This window comes from Kogia breviceps, chromosome 2 (assembly GCF_026419965.1).
Source record: "Kogia breviceps isolate mKogBre1 chromosome 2, mKogBre1 haplotype 1, whole genome shotgun sequence".
Taxonomy (NCBI): Eukaryota; Metazoa; Chordata; class Mammalia; order Artiodactyla; family Physeteridae; genus Kogia; species Kogia breviceps.
This window is the reverse complement of record NC_081311.1, coordinates 158015274-158029269: the sequence shown is the minus strand read 5'-3', so window position 1 is coordinate 158029269 and position 13996 is coordinate 158015274. Positions and strand designations below refer to the sequence as shown.

General features: G+C 39.1%; 1 protein-coding gene across 4 annotated transcripts in view; it reads right to left on the bottom strand.

The window, feature by feature from the left end:
* The window catches only part of INPP1 (inositol polyphosphate-1-phosphatase), a 34911-nt gene extending 21850 nt beyond the window's left edge, over nucleotides 1-13061 (bottom strand). Inside the window, exon 1 of one of the 4 annotated variants that reach the window (XM_067026457.1) lies at nucleotides 12875-13061. The gene's annotated coding sequence lies outside the window, so the exon portion shown is untranslated. Of the gene's footprint in view, nucleotides 1-5010; nucleotides 5513-12874 lie in introns of those variants that run through there. The other 3 variants (XM_059054671.2, XM_067026456.1, XM_067026458.1) reach the window with 3 other exon arrangements.
* Between the last annotated feature and the right edge of the window lie 935 nt (nucleotides 13062-13996).

Sequence of the window (13996 nt, the reverse complement as noted above, 5' to 3'; positions counted from 1 at the left end):
TGGTCTACGTGGGCCACCGTGGGTGTGTGGTATAAAGAGCCTTGTTTAGGCCACAGGGGAGCTGGGTCTTAGGCTCTGCCTGGCCTTTAACCAACCAGGTGTAAAACCCTGGCCACATGTGTAAGCTCTCAAGGACTTGTTTTCCTCATTTCTGTAAACATAAAAAAGGAAAAGAAAGAAGGGACAGAGAGGTTGGAAGGAATGATTTCTATGGTCTGTTCCAGTTCAAAACTTCTCTATTTTTTAATATCCACTTTCCATATAAAAGAGGTTGGAGACTATTATTCAGCCTTAAAAAGGAATGAGATTCCAGTACATGCCTCAACATGGATGAACCTTGGAAACATTATGCTAAGTGAAAGAAGCCAGACTTAAAAGAACAAATATTGTATGATTCAACTTATATGGGGTACCCAGAATAGTCAAATTCATAGAGACAGAAAGTAAGACAGTGGTTACCAGGGCTGGGAGAAGCAGAGTTATTATTTAATGGATCCACAGTTTCAGTTTGGGATGATAAAAAAGCTCTGGAGATGGATAGTAGTGATGGTTGCATAACAATGGTAACGTACTTAATGCAAGTGAATTGCACACTTGGAAATGGTCAAAATGGTAAATTTTATGTCATATATATATTTTTTACTACAATTTTTTAAAGAGTAAAATACAAATAAAATTACAGGTTCAAAAAAATGTACATTTTTAAGGCTTTTGATGTTTATCATCTACCTAATAAGGGCATAATAAATATTTGTTGGTTGAATGAAAAAAAAAAGTTGGGGTGGGGTCATTAAAATTAAGTTGAAAGAGCACACTAGGCTCTTTGCCTTGTAGTTGATTTTGACTGCAATCACGCTGGTTTTTATACTTAATGTGTGCTTATATGCTACAGTGGTTTGGATTAATGAACATTATTAGGAAGGCCTAAGCACCCCCCCCATGCCTGCACTTGGGGCACCATTATTCTCTCTCTTATAGGCTGTAGGTTCCTTGAGAGCAGGATACATAATTTTTCCATCTCCTCATGATACACAGTGGGAGTTCTGTAATTTAATTGACTGATTTTCATTCCATTAAAGATAAACATGTTTAAAAGGATTTTCTTGCATTAAAATTAATCTGTAAGGGTTATTCATTATGCAAATTTTAGGATGATAACTGTTAGGAAACATGATTCAAACGAGTTCTTTATGGAACTTCTTAGAAGATGGTTATTATTATTTATTTCTGCAATGACAAATTACATGACCTAAAATATATTCTCTGAATATTATAGCAAGAAAGTAAAGGTGAGTGATCACACTGCATCATTTTGGCAGGCTGGGTTTATGGCAGCATATCTCTTATCATTCTACTTCCATTTTGTAGAGGTAAATGTTTATTTTTAACAGATATTGACAAATGTTGAATACAACAATACATAATACTGAATATAACATATGCCTTCAAAGGAACATAAAATGATAGAAGAATATTTATAGTATCTTTTACTTGAAAAGGTCTAAGTACTAAAACGATAATAAATGGCTCATTAAAGCCACTCCAATATACAAATATACTTAATGCTCTTGCATTCTTGCTAATGCTACAACCATAGATAAATGTCTAAGCTAGTTAATATTTACCTTTTTGATCTGAGTTTTCATTTCTATTTCCCCCATTCTTTGCTATTCATGAAGCTTACAATCAACCATCTTTTTAAAACAGACCTTTCATGATTCCCAGATCAAACTGGGATTATCTGTGGTTATATGTGATTCTTGCAAATTCTCAGGAATTAACTAGAGGGGTTTTCTAGAACTTGGAAGATAAGATCCTATTTTTAAAACTACTGATGATAAAAAAAATCTTTTTAAGTACATTAGGATTACCTTAAGCAATATTAAATAACATTTTCCTTTGGTCATTTGAATTTAATCCTGTGCAATTTGTTACAACTCTCATTTGCATTGAGGGAAACCTAACCATTGTCACTCTGTTAAGAAAAGGACAAATTTAAGTATCTATTGAAAAAGTTAGAAAATATTTACATTAATTTGAACTTGGATAATTAAGTTAAAAGATTTTTAACATTTAGTTGATTAAAAATAAAAACAAGAAAGCAAAACAACCCTCCTCCACCTCTAAAACAAAAGAAAAGAAAAATAAGAGAGAAAGAAAGAAAAGGAATGGAGAGAGAAAGAAACTGATACTTTCCAATGTGGTAATTCATCTTAATGAATTATTTTGTAGATTAATACTTTATTTTGTCAATTTGTTTTTATATATAATTGACCACATTTTATGCTGAAATAAAGATTTTTCTTTTTTAGATGGTGTTGGGTCATTTTAATAAAAGTTATAAATAAGTTACTAAAATTTGCATGCTCATCTTCTCTGATTAGGAACACAGAAAAAGTAACAAATAAGTCTGTTATATGAAAGAAATGATCAGGCACAAAATTTTGCTGTAGATTGCTATCACAGTAATCTGCACTAAAAATCCATTAATAAAATGCTCTTATAACATTAAAGGACTTGAATTGAGATTGCCTACCACAAAAAAGAGACTGAACATGTAAAAATGTTTGCTGGGCTTCCCTGATGGCGCAGTGGTTGAGAATCCACCTGCCAATGCAGGGGACATACATGGGTTTGAGCCCTGGTCTGGGAAGATCCCACACGCTGCGGAGCAACTAAGCCTGTTCACCACAACTACTGAGCCTGCCCTCTAGAGCCCTTGAGCCACAACTACTGAGCCCGTGAGCCACAACTACTGAAGCCCGCATGCCCAGAGCCTGTGCTCCGCAACAAGAGAAGCCACCGCAATGAGAAACCAGCGCACTGCAATGAAGAGTAGCCCCCGCTCGCCACAACTAGAGAAAAGTCCGTGCACAGCAACGAAGACCCAATGCAGCCAAAAATAAATAAATAATTAAATTTATTTTTTTTTAAAAAAAAGTCTGCTAAGTTCAATCACCCCAGAAGGCTTGACTACAAAAGGATATAAAAGTTTCGGATTTCCTAAATGTGTGACATCATCATATTAGCAAAACCATAGCTTCCATTTAAGAACATGTTATGTACAGGAATGCTAATAGGTTATATGTCAGCAACAGTTATTTCCCACTTCTGTTTCCCAATCTTGCCTTTTTTGTTTGTTTTGGTTTGCCCTTTTAAATTTTTATCATTTTGGCCTATTTTAAGTATCTTCTTTCCCTTAGAAATTCTAATTCAGGAAATCCCTAGTAGCAACCTGGGAGTCTTTTTAAACCAATATTATCCCCCCTTCCTCCCACTTGGCCACTACCCTAGGTAATTTTTTAAATTAGACAAGTTTGGGAACCACTACTCAACACTAATCATGGGAGATGGGAAGCAAAGTGCTGTCAGCTCTGCCTTTATCTCTAAACTCAAAATCAAACAAAAACATCAACGTAGAGAGTTTTATTAGCTTCATTACAAGATTCAAATATTTTAACAAGGACATTTATTGAGGAGACACATCCAGAAAAAGTTCTCATATACACCATCCTCAAGTTTAATAAATGAAGAAGACACTTGGTTTTATTAATCACTTTATATAAATTCATTATCTTTTAGGCAATTTGTCTACAAGATGAAATAGATTAAGACATTTTCTAAGTGGCAACAGAGACAGAAACAAAAGCAGAAGTAAATATATAATGAATAACTTTATAACTTTTGTTTCACAGGCCTTATATGTCAAATAAGACACGATCTTTTTTTTTCAGAACTACCACAAGTATAGCTGTAATTTAAATCTGTAATAAGATATTCCACATTAAATGGCTGCAGTTTCCAACCAGGTGGTGATTTAGTCAATAACTTGAAAAGAAACGGTAGCTTTCTCTATGAAATAGTAAAATGAAACTTTATGCCTTTTACATAATTTTCTTCATGACTAAGAACTAACTGCAAGAGTAATATAAAAATCCACAAAAGCTTAAAAATAAAGTAGATTCTAAATAAGAATGCAAACAAATATCTGCCTTGAAAAAAATGAACTCTTCTATTGCCCCTTTCCCCCCCTTCTATAACCTATTTTAAAAGGTAAAAAATGAGGTCACCTAGCTAATTCATCAGTCAATAGTAGTTCGGTGGATTATTTTCATCATTAGACTATTATCAGGTTGAGCAGGGCTGACCCTTACCAACTTCTTTGGCTTCAAACCTAGGAATCACAGCAAAACGGCCCAAAAATGTTTTATTCAACCTGTGGGATGCACTCAAGTGGTCTGTCCACACAGCCTTAACCCACTGTTCTTTTGAAGTGAACGCCATTCACACAGTGGGCAAAACTTCTGCTTATTCAACGCCTTAAAACTTGCTTTAAAACGGAAAATCTCCAAAGTACACACCTTGATTGTTTATATGTATTCTTCATGAATGTACTAAATAATCTAGGGATTTTTTTCGGGCTCTTCGTGTCTAACAGTATACACGATTCGGCCAAACCCATGTTAAATATCCGCATCCCCCCGCCCCACTACTCTACTCTACTCTGGCCACACCAACTAACTCTGCACGTCTCACCAGACCGCCTTTCCAAATGCAGTGAATTAAAAGCAAGGAGGCAAAGACTTTTCTAAATATAGTCCCTTCATGTTATTTTACACTCATCTAGTAGGTCACCAGTGGCAGCCAGCAGCAATGGACACTAACAAGCATCTCTCGAAGCAAAACCAAGGGGCGCTTGACAGCTACGCCATCTACACTTTGAACCCGGGCCACTGATCTCGACAACTGTCAAATCAGCTTCTGCGACCTAAAAATGCTGATCGAATTAAAAAAAAAAAAATGTTTGCCACTCTTTCTTCCCACCGTCTACTTCTTTCGGGTCGTTTCTGCGGAGCCCAGGGAACCGCAGGACTCGAGAGCTCCTCCGCCCGGCTGGTTGCAGCAACGATGTGGGCCGGGCCGGGTGGCAGCCTCGCTGCAGCGGACAGAGGTCATCACAGGCCGGGCGGAGAGGCAAGGAGCCCTGCTGGCCCAGATTTACTCACGTACTTTCCGGAGAGGCGATGCGTGCGTGCTGGTCGCCCAGCCCGGGGACCCGGATCCGAGCAGGAAGGGAGGCTGTGGCGCCGAGGCGAGGGGGGCGTAAAGAGGAAAGCGTATTACCTAAGCCGGGATGCGGAGCCCAGAAGGAGGCTGCAGACTTTCCCTCCAGAAAACGGAAGAGGCGGGGGAGGAGGAGGAGGAAAAGGCGGAGGAGGAGGTGGCCGGGCGTGGGAGGCTAGCCGAGGGGCGCCCGGCGTCTGGCCGCAGGCTCAGCCAGAGGGCGAGGGGCTGGGAGCAGGACGGTGGTCATCGGAGAGCGAGGCGCAGCCGGGCGGCGAGCGGCCACGCTCTCCCGAGATCGCAGACCGCAGCATCCGCCAGGCCGCCGCCCTCTCGTTTCCCCCCGGACCATTGCGTGGAAACGCGCGGTGACGCCTCGAGGCTCCCGGGGCGAACGGGGGCATCCCACGCCTGCCTACAGGAGCCCGGAGTCTGCACCGTCGCAAGTGGAGCGTGATGATTCAGAGGGGAGTGCCAGGAAGCAAAGGGTTCCAGGGTCACCTCATCCACTGTTTTTGTTTTCTTCTTGTAGCCGCCCGCAAATTCGCTTTTAATATCTTCCTCCTCCATTCTTCCGTACTCTTTTTTGAGGATTATGGTTTTGATACACGGGTTGGCCGCTGTGAAGATGGACTTCCTGCCGGTGGCAATCGGGTCCCATTGTTTTAATAGAAATGTCAAGCCTGTTGGTTGTGCTGCGAACCCTAGCAGTGTCTCCTGGGCGCTTGACTTACAAGGTTCGGGCCTAGGGCCACCTTGACCAGAAGCACACTGTGGGTAGGGAACTCTTCTCTCTTCAACCTTCTAAACTGTGGGATTTAGTATACCTTAAAGATGGCTTTGAGTGGTGGGTAGTGATAGGAATGGGTGATGATGGGGGGAAGGGTAGGCATTCTTAAAGGGCAACAGTGTTGAACAAAAGGGGTCTGGCCAGTGGCCCAGAAGGCTAGATGTTGTTTGTGAGCACACTGGGCCTTCTAAAGTCCTTTACACATCCTTTAACTTCATGGCACACCTAGGAAATAATCCTGTCTGCAGGACCCCAAGTGGGGCAAACAGGAGGCTGCTCATGCAGGAGAGACTGGGCCCTTCCACCTTGGAGGGCAGAGGAGACCACTATGTACATGTCTGTAACTCATTCCGTGGTATGAAATTAGGAAGCTCTGTTTTAAAGTTCTAGCTAGCAGGTTTTCTTATCTACATTCCCCCAAACCTCCTGAGTTGTCAAGTCTTGGTCCTCAGAGCAGTGGGGAACCACCAGGACAGGGGCCTGGGGGTAATACTCAACTTGTCATAGTCCAGGAAATGGTGCTTAAAACTTTGCATCACCCGGGGCAGAACTCATCTTTCTGCTCCCAGCCTGCTTCTATGGTCTCTGACTGAGACAACTCCTCCTTCACACACACCCCCACCCCATTATCGGGCTTTCACTCACTAGCAAGTCCAGCTGTTCCATTCTGTCTTCTCTCGCAGATTCATTTATTAGGTCCACCCCCTGTATTTGTTTATTAATCAGTCTAATAATTGTATCTAGTCTCATTTCTATCTCTGATGGAAAGATCAAGAAATAGTTTGAACATAATCAACTATACTCCAATATAAAATTAAAAAGTTAAAAAAATGAATCAAATCAAAACCAACCAAACAAACAAAAAGAAACAGTTTGATATTTGGAAGTAAAGAGATAGCAGATACCAGAAGAGTTAGAACGCAAAGAATTTGCCCCTAAGGAGCAGGAATTGGGCGAGAGGGGGGTGGCACAGGAGACTGCTGTTTTTGTGACACAGCAATATGCCTCTATGACCTAAATCTAGTCCACTTTCCACTTTGCTGCCACGGAGATGATCCTACATCACACCTCTCAATAGGTTGCTTGCTTAAAAGCTTTCACTGGCTCCCAGGTCCTATCAAGAGCAAGCTCCTGGGCATGGCTTTCAAGGCCTTTCCCCCTCCCATCTGTCAATCCTGCCCTCTCACACTTGACATGCCATTTTACCACACCACATCTAGTTTCCTAAATGCACAAACTAGTTTCATTCCTTTGTGCCTTTATACATGTTATTTCTTTTGCCTGGAGTATTCTCATGCTGTTGTGATGAGAGCTAATGGCACGAGGCTAAGTGCTTTTTGTGTTTTATAGCTGTTCATTCTTATATCAACCCTGTGGTAGGATTTTACTATTCTCTCAATAAACAATAAAACTGTGACTTAGAGAGGTTAAGTAATTTACTCAAATATGTAGCAAATGGTGAGGCCAAATTTGAACCCAGCTATATGACTCCAGGACTCACATTATTTTACCTGTTCATACTTTAAAAACTTTTCTCAGACACTAAATTTGAGCAGGATTTAAATTGTAAAATGTTTTAAAAGTCTTCAAAGTGCAAGGAGAAAATATAAGTGAATTGCTTTTCATCTCAAAGTAAGCATGGAACAAAGGACAAAATTACAAAGGAAAAGTGACAGATTTGACTATAGAATTTTTAACTTCTTTCATCAAAAAGGCCCATAGAGTAAAATTAAAAGACAAGTAAAAATTATCCAAAAATGTGCAATATATATGAAAGATAAGAGAGTAACATCCTCATTTAATAAAAAGGTTTTACAAAGAAAATAGGGCTTCCCTGGTGGCGCAGTGGTTGAGAATCTGCCTGTTAATGCAGGGGACACGGGTTCGAGCCCTGGTCTGGGAGGATCCCACATGCCACGGAGCAACTAGGCCCGTGAGCCACAACTACTGAGCTTGCGCGTCTGGAGCCTGTGCTCCGCACCACGAGAGGCCGCCATAGCCAGAGGCCCGCGCACCGCGATGAAGAGTGGCCCCTGCTTGCCACAACTAGAGAAAGCCCTCGCACAGAAAGGAAGACCCAATACAGCAAAAATTAATTAATTAATTAATTAATAAACTCCTACCCCCAACATCTAAAAAAAAAAAAAAAAGCAAAGAAAATATAAATATCTTGTTTTTAAAAATGGGCAAAAATGTAAATTAGTTAAATCATGAAAGTAGAATGCAAATGGCCAAACATTTTTAAGGGAAGTGAAAATGTAAAATGATAATGCACCTTCAAGTTGACTGAGAATAAAAGAATAGAGTTAGTGATTTGGGCCAGCGACCCTGAGGCAGGATGTATGGCAGATGAGCAAGCTCATTGCTGAGAAGGGCATAAATTGCTTCAATGTTTCTGGAGGGCAATTCGGCAGAATGCAGTAAAAGCCTCAAAAATGCCCATACCCTTTGACTCAAAAATTACATTTCTGGGAATTCATAATGCAGGGATTGACAAATATTTTCTATAAAAGTCCAGATAGTAAATATTTTAGGTTTTGCAGGCCACATGAAAAAATGTGAAAGCTATTAGCTTGAGGGCTGTAGAAAAACTGGTTGTGGCCTGAAATTGGCCTGAGGTCAGTAATGTGTGCAGTGTCGACTGCAAGGAGTTTCATCAGAGTGGATCTGTAATAGCCAAAAGGATAAAGCCACTAAATGTCCGAGGATAGAAATTAATTACAACCAGGTGTGAAACAAGTTTTTTTTAAGTTTTAAGTGTTTAAAAAATTTTCAGAATGATCTTTATTGCATGAGATAGTATTCATGATTTGTTAAGTGGAAAAATACAGTTTACCAAAGAATATCTATGTTATCCCAAATACAACATAATCATGTGTATATATGCATAGAAGAACTGGAAAGATATAAACACCCTAAGATGTTGATAGTGGTCTTGGGAAGGGGGTGAGATTGTAGATATTTGCTTTTTTTGGTTGTATGTATGTGTTTCCAGTAGTGAATATGTATTGTTTTTGTAATAAGTAAAAATACAAGAAACTTTGCTTGGGCAGCAACAAGGCCCTTAGTTGTCGGTTTGAGAAAATCTTCCCCAAATTCACTTCCCCTCTCTCTGTGTGCTCCCTGGACACATCATGATCTTTTTTTTTTTTTCCTAACAAAATGATTCCTTTATTGCTATTTTTTTTCATAATGATCTTTTGACTACCATTATTTACTTAATTGAAGAATGGTTAATACCTTCGTTTAGTTTTGCATTCCTCTATTATTGGACATCTGGGTTCCCAGTATTTCACTATTGTAAGTATGCTGGTTATTTTCTACTTGCTGTCTGCCAGATCCATTTTCTTTCCTTCTCTGCCGGACCCTGTGCCTCAGAAGGCAGAACTTTCATAGACTATTTTCTCTGGGTTCTCTGGCCGGCTGGCTTCCCGTTAGGATTGACCAGTGGGTGATACCAAAAGCAGGTTGGAGAGTGGAAAATGGAAAAATGTTGGGGTATTTCTTCCCACCTCTTTTGCTGTTTTGGGCCTCTAAGACTCCTGTAAGGCAGCCCCTACCGCTTTGCTAATTTGATCTCCTCCCCTTATCCCTTCAGTCCTAGCAGTGGTAACAGCTTCTTACTGTTACAAGAGGCTGGGTACCTTCACATCGAATTGTTTCCCTTCACCCAACCCAAAACTTATGTAAATAGTCAGTTCAATAAAATCTCTTCTGTCAAAACACCTAAGTGGAAGTTGGTTCCTGTTAGGACAGACTAATGTATTAAAGAACACTAGTGAGGGACTTCCTTGTTGGTCCAGTGATAAAGAATCCGCCTTCCAATGCAGGGGACGCAGGTCCCATCCCTGATTGGGGAACTAAGATCCCACATGCAGCGGGGCAACTAAGCCCCTGTGCCTCAACTAGAGAGTCCGAGTGCTGCAAACTACAGAGCCCACATGCTCTGGAGCCTGTGTGCCACAACTAGAGAGAGAAAACCCGCACCAACTAGAGAGCTCACGTGCCACAACGAAAGATCCTACATACATGCCGCAAACAAGACCCAATGCAGACAAAAAAAAAAAAAGAATGCTGGTGAACATCATGGATCACAAATCTTTTATTTCTTAGGCAACAGGCCCTGTATTCTCACATTTTACACCTGAGCTTTTGACTATTTGCAAGGTAATTATAGGATGATTTAAAAGTTTCCTGAAGCAGGAATTTGAATTACCGTGAGGCCAGTGTTTGGGAATGTCACATTTTGACTATTGTTCTTCACTTCTCCAGACACTTTTTGAGAAGTAAAACTCCATTGCATTTTATTGAAGAAATCATATACTACAATATAGTGGTGTTCAAATTTTGATGTTTTCAGTGGAATCCATAAGAAAATATTCATAAATATCATGCCTAACATATAAATGAGATAAAAGTCACATACAGATTTGGGGGAACCTTCTTTCTCATCTTTGAGGCAGACTTAGGACATCCCTGCAGAATTCCCGGGCCCCTTGGAACACATTTTGAAAATACAGATTTGGAGAGTCCAAGAGTCTGGAAGATATATCCTTCATAAATATCCAGTGTCTATTATATTTCTCTAGGTTAGATTCCTAGAATTACATGGTCAACCATATGACTTTGCCAATTGCCCTTCTAAACACTCTTCACTGTGAATGATGTTGCTTTCCTCATTACTGCATCTATTATCAAATACACACAAACAAAAAACATTTCCTAATTTCTTATCATAGTTTTAATTGCATTTTTATTGTTTCTGAGAGGTTTTTTTTCCTTGCCTATTTGTCATTTGTATTTCTTTTTCTCCTCTGCCTTCCCACTTTTTTTTAGCTTCCTTTTCATGTTCTACCATTTCTCTATTCATTCAATACATATTAATTCCTTATATGTGGGTATTATGCTCATGAATTTAAATGACAAACAATACAGTTATGCCTCTGCCCTCACGGAGCTCACAAACTAGCAATATTTGAGTCTTACTATTTATCTTGTTTAATTGAATTAACAATATAGTAGTATGGCAAACCTTTGTCACTTTTGTTATGAATAATTTTCTTAGTTTGCCTTTTATTGAAGGGTGTTTATTATTTACAAATTTAAAAATTTTTAATGTAGTCAAATCTATAGATCTTTGTTTGTATGCCTGGAAAATCCTTTTAAAACCAAAGATCAGATCAATATTCACATATTTCTCCTGATATTTTCTACTATTTGAATTTTTAGATTTAAGTCTTTAATAATCTGGAAGTTATTTTGAGAAGCTCTAAAGTGATTTCCCCCCACCCAAATATCTAATTTTTTTTTCTAGTATCCAATTTTCCTGACATCATCGCTGAACAGATATCCTTTTCCCACTAATCTCTGATGACAAATACATCATGTATTAAGCTTTTTTATACCCTCGGCTATATTGGGTCCTCTATTTTCTTTCATTCATCTGCCTTTGGATTACTGTGCCAATGGCAAAGTTTTTAATAGCAAATGGGTAATTCTCCACCAAAATTCACTTTCCAAATATTCAAAATATTTATGTTTTCAGATGAAATTTATTAACTAACTTCTTATTATAAAAGTAATGCAATGAAGACAAGCTGTGGAAACTTTGAGAAAACATGAAAAAGTTTAAAGAATGAAACAAAACCCATACCAAATTCTATGCCATTAACATTTTGGAGTATAAGTTCCCATCTTCTCTGTGTGTTTATGTATATATTATTTCTACAAATGTTACTAAACATACTGTTTTGTAAACTGCTGTTTAATCATCATATATGAGCATTTCACAATGTCATTAAATATTCCTTTGAAATATGATTTTTAATGACACATTAGCCGAGGCCTCTAACATAAGGGTCGATAGCTGAGTGTCAGCAGGCAGCTCTCACAGCCTCCTAGACTCAGTCATATCCTTTACTCAGTCATAGCAAACTAGCATTGAGGTCACCAATTGTTGTCATATGGATCAACATTGCATGCCTGCCACTGTCATACCTCATAGCTTGAAATCAGCTGTTGGAAACTTGAAATTGGTTTTGACTGTATGTAATTCACTGGATTATAATGAGTTTTGGAGCATTTGCCACCTATAGCACATCTGTTAGGCATGTGTAAAAATGACTCAACCATAAGATATTAGGCAGCTAACAGATAGGCAAAAATGTAGGTTACTCACGCAAGAACTAAATTTGAGTTGATTTAGTTGTAAGAGATTCCTAGCACCATATTGCACAATCTTATTTTTGTGTTCCTTTAAAAATCATTAACTAGGGCTTCCTGGTGGCGCAGTGGTTAAGAACCTGCCTGCCAACGCAGGGGACATGAGTTCGAGCCCTCATCCGGGAAGATCCCACATGCTGCGGAGCAACTAAGCCTGTGCACCACAACTACTGAGCACGCATGCCCTAGAGCCCGTGCTCTGCAAAAAGAGAAGCCACCACAATAAAGGCATGCACCGCAACATAGAGTAGCCCCCGCTCACCGCAACTAGAGAAATCCCGCACACAGCAACAAAGACCCAATGCAGCCAAAAATAAATAAATAAATAAATAAAACAAATAAATTTTTAAAAATCATTAACTAATATAACTCGTTTATACTTTCCTTAGAAAAGGCTGAACAACTCTCATGAAAACAAAGCATATCCATGATTTTCTTAAAGATTTGGGGGAAGAATCCTTAACATTTGTGATAGAATATTTAAAACTCCTTGAGTTTTTCTTAAATTACAGTGCAAATTTACTAAACTATATAAACTAGGGAGCTTTGAGTATGGTATTGAGGGCTACATGTAGCTGAGATTGTAAGAAAGCAAAGGGTAAATTTCTAGAACAAGTCATGCAGATATATTTATAAGCACTTTCCAATTTATGGGAACATAGGCTTATCTCTAACAAAGTTTCACCAGGCCTGAGTGTTTATCTTTACTCTCTCATACCCTATACACACAAACACATACACACGTAGTATATATACTTAAAACTTCATAAAATAGGAATTATCTTTTTTTTCACTTACCTTTCCACAGAAGTGTTGCTTACTGAATTCCAAGATGTAAAATATAATAAATGGCAAAGCCTTGAAGTATATGGTTACTTAGGATCTGAGTTTCCCTCTGTCTCAAGGAAATTAAAAGCTGGAATCTGAGAGCAAAAAGCTCAGGGAAGGGACTCTGGATGGCCTTCTCCTGTGCTTCATCTGAACACTTTTTTAGTAAACTGCCCAGCCCAGCCCCTACTGATTAGGTGTAGAATTCTCTGCCATTCAGTATGAAGTTTTTCCTCTGGAACAAGCATATTATCAATGAGTCATTTCCTCCAATTGTTAGACTTTCCTGAATATTTTCTTGTTTACTTAAGCCATCCATGGAAGACCCTAAAATCAACTTATGTTGGAGACTCCCTGATACTCCTTAGTTTGTAAAACAATTTCCTGCATATTTTGTTATCTTGAATATTTATATCCTCATTCCTTATTCCTTTTGTGTATTTTGCTTTGGAATACATTTGCCTAGCTTTTTTTTAGAACTGCTAATTTTGTAATCTATCTTTTGGATATTACATGGTAAGTGTGAATATGACACTAATTTCATAGGGAAAAGTGCATTAAAATTCTTTAAACTTCTTAGGCATTCAAAAATAGAACTTTAAGAAGCTTGTTTAAAACATCTAATATGCAGAATCAAATTCTTTCCCCAAACCACACCCTCCATACCTCATGTTACCAAATTATTCTGGTAAAAACTTAAGCCAGGGCTTCCCTGGTGGCGCAGTGGTTAGGAATCTCCTGCCAATGCAGAGGACACGGGTTTGAGCCTTGGTCGGGGAAGATCCCACATGCTGTGGAGCAACTAAGCCCGTTTGCCACAACTAGTGAGCCTGTGCTCTAGAGCCCACGTGCCTAGAGTCCATGCTCTGCAACAAGAGAAGCCACCACAATGAGAAACCCGCACACTGCAACGAAGAGTAGCCCCTGCTCACCACAACTAGAGAAAGCCCACGCTCAGTAACAAAGATCCAACGCAGCCAAAAATAAATAAATAAATTTATAAAAAAAACAAAACTTAAGCCAGCAAGAAACTGGAAAGGCAAGAGGAGACAAGAAGTAGATCTCTCATATGCAAATTATACTGTGTTTTTA